Below are 6000 nucleotides of genomic sequence, written 5' to 3'. Positions count from 1 at the left end.
TTGGATGGCCATCCAACAGTCACTGCTTATGTGTCAACCTTTTTTAGGAAAGCCTCAAATCTGTGGAAAACAGCATACAACCCATCTGCCATTATTTCTAAAAATTTACAGCCCATTTGCTAATTACTAAGGTTTTTTTGGAGCACATATTCTTTTTGTTAGCATTACATCCCATATTGTGGCCACGGTTAAAAAATTATACGGAATTTTGCATATTCCAGTGTGGTCCGAACTGTTTTTAATCCCGAAATTTTGACTCACATTCAAACTAATTTTAAAAATAAATGTATATCAATATAAAATCCAACAAATTCTCCACGCATAAAAATTAATGTAATTTAAAATCTGGAAATGAAAAAAAAAGATATTTGAAATTAATTGCTGGTTTGATGTGTTTTATAAATGTACAACCCATTTCTCATTACTGATGGGCCATTTTCTCGGCCAGCCGAATGAAAGCTCTCCTCGTCTTGAAAGATTTGCAGCCCAACAGGCCTGACAAAGTGACTTACTTGGCAAACCACGAAAAAACTGGGCTGTGGCCGTGGACCCAGCTGTCAGCCTCTCCACGTATAGTACTCTTCCGATGGAAGTCATTCCTTGACCACGTTGACCACGCTGCATGGAGAGCACCACGGCGGTGGATGACGGTGAGGCCTAGGAAGGGGACGACATGGAGCCGGGGAAGACGCGGCAGTGGAAGCCCGCGCGGAGAGGAGTACGAGGGTTCACTGGTTCGGCTGCGGTGTGAGGCTGCCATCGCCGCAGGGCCTGGCCAGCGGTGGGAATACTAGGGGGCGATGAGGCCTCCGCGACAGCACAACCGGCCACGGGAGGCAGGAGCATGCGGCACGACCGGCGCTGCTTTGGGCGGCTGGAGCAAGAAGACCAGAGGTTGAGGAAGCACTACAGCCGTTGGATGGACATCGTACGATCACTGGAGCTAGAAAAGTTCATATTTACTTAGTTGACAAAGCCCTTCGTCCCCGTCAACTTAGTAGGCCCACAAGTCAGCCTCCCACCAAGGCGGGCCCCAGCTAGCCGGAGGAGTATTCATTTTTTTGTGCGTAATAAGGAGGCACTTCCGGTGGGTCCGAGCTGACAGCGGGGGAACTTTTTTTCGTGAAATACGGTGGCCCGTCGGGTGGGTCCCAGCAGTCAGGGGGAAAACGTTTTTTTTTCGCAAAATACGGTGGCCCGTCCAGTGGGTCCCTGCTGTTAGTTGGCGGAATCATTATTTTCCACGTAATAAGGAGGCACTTACTTGCTGCGGCCGTGGACCCAACTGAGACTCTCCACGTACAGTATACTTCCGATGGAAGTCGTTCCTTGACCGCGTTGACCTCGCCGTGTTCCGTTGCATGCATGCGTCCATGGGCGTGGTGCGTCCCCATTGTCAGCCTCTCACGTACAGTCATCTTCCGATGACTCTCGGTTGTTGACCATGTTGACCACACCATGCCGAGCGCACCCAGACTGGAACGACCCAGAGATGGGGAAGACGGGGCAGTGGAGTCGCAGATGGAGAGGAGTGGGAAACTTCACTGGTTCGGGTGCGCGGCAGCATAGCCGCGGTGCCGCCCACGTGAGACATGAGCAAGAACAGAGGTTGAAGAAGGAGCACGGCTATTGGATTAACATCCAACAGTCCAGCTGCTAGAATCATTTGTTGATTAAGTTGACAAAGCCGTGCATACACGTCCGCTTAGTAGGTCCACAAGTCAGTCACCAAATCTGACAGGTCCCAGCTGTCAACGGGATGAATAATTTTTTTCGCAAAACAAGGAGGCACTTCCTTCCGTGCGAAGATACAGCCGGTGGGTCCCAGCTGTCAGGTGGAGGAAACATTTTTTTAGCTTAATAAGGAGGAACTTTCCTTGCGTGCGACCATGGACCTCGTGGGTCCCAGCCGTCAGGCTCTCCACGTACAGTCCTCTTCCGATGACTCTTGTTTGTTGACCACGCCACACCGAACGTAGCGATGCGGTGGACGACGGCGAGGCCCCGGACGGGAAGGACTCGGAGATGGGAAAACGTGGCAGTGGAGTCGCAGATTGAGAGGAGGAGAAGGGTTATAACTGGTTCTGTTGCGGCGTGGGGCTGTAGTCTGTTGAGAATAACAGGAGGTGTCGAGGGGTGGAGGGATAGCCTGGCCGGCGGTGGGGTAGCGCTTCGCAGCGATGCGTGCTGAGCAGAGCCGCTAGCCGCCGGAGGCCGGACCAGGCGGTCCCAGCGATGCTGGAGGAAGAAGACGAGAGATTGAAGGTGCATGCCGGCCGTTGGATATAAATCCAATGGCTGTGGATGACACAATCATTTGTTGACCAAGTTGACAATGCCTTGCGTAGGCTTCGACCTATTGGCCCACATGTTAGCCTGCAAAAATGTGGCATATATTTAACCCATGTTTTCTAGAATGTACAGTCCATTTGCTGGGCTGGATGAACAAATAATTTCGCATCAGTCAGGCCCATTTATATTTTCTAAGAAATCCCAGCCCATTTGCACTTCCTTGAAATACACGTATTAGGTGGGCTCGTTATATATATAATGTTATGTTAGAAGGAGCAATTAATATCAAAGAATAAACCGGAGAGGCACATTTTTTTATATATATAATTAAGAAATTAGCGAGTTATTGCTCAAAATAAAAATGAGCGTGTTATTATTAAATTGGTCCTTAAAATCTTCGCTAGCTTTTGTACGCAATCACCAGGATTTTCCTTGCCTGTGAGTCAAAAACAACCAGGATTTTCCTTGCCAACTTCCGTTAAACATTTACTTTTATAAGTTAATAACAGGTGGGATGTTTTTATAATGTATATATAAGTCTCTATAAAATATACTATAATAGTAATAATATAAATATATATAATGTGGTTAGAAGGGAAAACATAAATTGGACACAGCATTACTTTTATAAGAGACCTGCGTTTTATACCCCCACAGTAGGCATACTAACAAGTTCACACACAAATACAACAGAAAAGGTAAACATTCATATCAAACTCAGGTTCACAGGACATGTTCATATTCATAGCCAACATTCACTATCAACAACTCAAAAGATTCATATATACACAAGCTCGGCATATCTATGCATCCAAATGATTGATAGATCACACGACAATATTCATACATAATTCAGAAAAAGATTCAGATATACACATGTTTAGTATGTTAATGCATCCAAATGATTGAGATCACAGCCAATATGATCCGTGGACGAACTTTAATTACCTAGGGTACAGACTGGTAAATGGTGTTCAATTGGAGGTACTTCTTGCTAAAATTAGTTCTTTTACGAGTAAAATTTCGAGTACATAAGAGGCAGCACAGACAATCTGAACTTTGCTTGTAGGTTTATCCTCAAATAGTGGCCTCGTTCCGAGGGAGGTTTGAGCAACTTGGCCACTACTTTCATCCAACTAGTTTACTGGCTCATCTTGGTCCTGTATCTCGCCAAAATTCTACATTGCAGACGAGAAAGGAGATGGTTGAGAAAATGAACCACCCAAATTTTTTGTGCAGTTCAACTGAAATGGAGCATCCTTGGTGTGCAGAATGATTAAGTGCCAGATGAATATACATGTCAACCAACTTGTCTGGAATCTTTAGACTCCATGCCATATAGTTCGCTACCATATGTGCCGATAACCAAAAGGCAAAAGTTGGGACCAAAGACTGGACTGCGTTTTTCTGGGCTATGCACCAAGTAATATTTTTGGTGTTCACTCTCCTAATACTTGGATTTTGACAATTGGTTAATGCCGGTTGATACTCGAATGAATATAGGCACTTCTTGTCAACATCGATGCTTGTTTGAGTGAACTTTGGAGTACATAGCAGCAGCATAAGTACCTGTCCATCTGATCATTTTGTGCAGTTCTACTGAAATCACCCGATGTAATGATTTGCCTGCGAGTTCAGGCTCCAAATTACTCCTTTATGAAATCAGCAAACAGTAGCACAACACCAAATTACCAATATATATGACAGGCACAATAATCAGGATAAAGACCAGTACCAACCTGTGTGAGGTAGCATATCAATTACTATTTCCTTTGACTGGAAGCCCAGATAAGCCAAGCGACTGACAGCAAAGGAAGAAAGCAAGCGGAGATTAGCAACTAACAGGAAAGGACGGAAGCTGTCGAGGCAATGAAGCACCCAAAGTTTTTGTGCAGTTCCACCAAAATCGAGCATCGCTGTTGGCACATATATTGAGAGAGTGAGATTACTGTAATAGTGGGACTAGTTGATGAAACATACACTAACAAATAGAAGCACCCTCATTATCTTAATGGGTAAAGTTAGCAACATAGTAGTCTTGCTTAAAGAGAGGTATTAGTTTATTTAATCAGTGCCAATTAGCTCAACTCAACACTCAAAGCATTGCCATTTATCCTAGGTTGGAAAACTTTAACGTGCAAAGATAAAGGAGTTTCTCATGACAGTAGCAGGATACAAATAGAGATGAAAGCAAACTAATATGGATGAAGGCCTTAGGCCCGTACCAACCTGAGAAAAAAAGCTTATTCATGTAGTCCCATAAGAGATGATAAAGCACTCACTGGAATCACACAATAGTATATATTTTTGTGCACTTCAAATGTATGGTTGAAATCACTCTTGTTTACCAGTGCTGAGATTATATCGAAAGATTATCAAGAACTTCTAGCAGAGTTAAAGCACTGGCTGGGATATAGTTCATTATATTGTCTTGTGTAGTTCCACTAAAATGTATGATTGGCACAACATGATCCCTGTTTGCACAAGTAGGAACAAGGTGAAACCTTGATTAGCTTAGTGAGAAAGGATAGGAAGACATTAGCATATTACTCAAACAGTAGCATCAAATTCATGATGGACAATACGCAAAACATTGCCTCATTGAACCAATGGCAATAAATTGACATGCAAAACAATAGCACTATTATGTCATGACACTAATAATATTCCCTCCCCGCTCCACCACATGATTCACCTCCATAGACAAACATACACACGTACATGATTCAGCATAGGGTCCTACTAAAGATTTGTTTAACTCCAACAGGAAAATTAGGCAGTAATAAATTAGTGGTACTTAAGTACTCCTAATTAATTAAGTGAGACAGCAGAAGTGGAAGGGCTCCCTGGAGGATCATCTCACATGTAAGGTAGTCATTGCCGGAGCCCTTGAATGGCCTCGACTGAGGCCTCTGGCTTCGGCAAGATCGCCTTGGCACTGTTTATTCTTCTTCTTCTTCTTCCTCTTCATGCTCTGTTTCTCTTTCTCCTCACCACTTGGTGAAAGCAAGTACATGATTGGCCTTCTAATTCAGAATTGGTTTTGTCAGTGAGGGACTACAAGTGTACTAGTAAAAACAGCATTATTTTCTCATGGCAGTCGGAAAATAGAGATGAACACATGCATTAAATATCATTCTTACCTAAAGAAAGGTTATTGTCGGATTTCGGGTTCCGGCAGACCCTTGAGGTTCGAACACTGGGGTGCGCGCGGAGATTTCGCCTCCTACCTACCTGCACTCCTCCGCCTTACTAGGATCTAAACTAAGGAAAGAACAACACAAGAGACACAGGGTTTATACTGGTTCGGGCCACCGTTGTGGTGTAATACCCTACTCCAGTGTGTGGTGTGGTGGATTGCCTCTTGGGCTGATGATGATGAACAATACAAGGAAGAACAGCCTCGCGAGGGTCTGCTCTTGGCTGGGGCGATGAACTGCTGGGAGGAGCTCAGTCACCCCTCTCTCTCTCTCTACCTGACCTTCTCTATCTTTCCAACTCTCTGGCCAGCTCTTTCTTCCCCAGCCTCTAGCCTCTCTCTCTTCCTGTCTCTCTCCCTGCCTATGGGTGGCTGGTCCTATTTATAGAGGCCCTGGTCCTCTTCCCAAATATCGAGCGGGAAGGGAGCCAACAATGGCGGGCTAATTTGAAGGGGGACAGCTAGTATCAACTATCCTGGCAAAAGTGGTCTTCACCTGCGCAAAGCTC

The sequence above is a fragment of the Triticum urartu genome, chromosome 6A (genome assembly GCF_056163025.1).
Source record: "Triticum urartu cultivar PI428250 chromosome 6A, HENAU_Tu73, whole genome shotgun sequence".
NCBI lineage: Eukaryota > Viridiplantae > Streptophyta > Magnoliopsida > Poales > Poaceae > Triticum > Triticum urartu.
Note: the sequence above shows the minus strand (reverse complement) of the source record.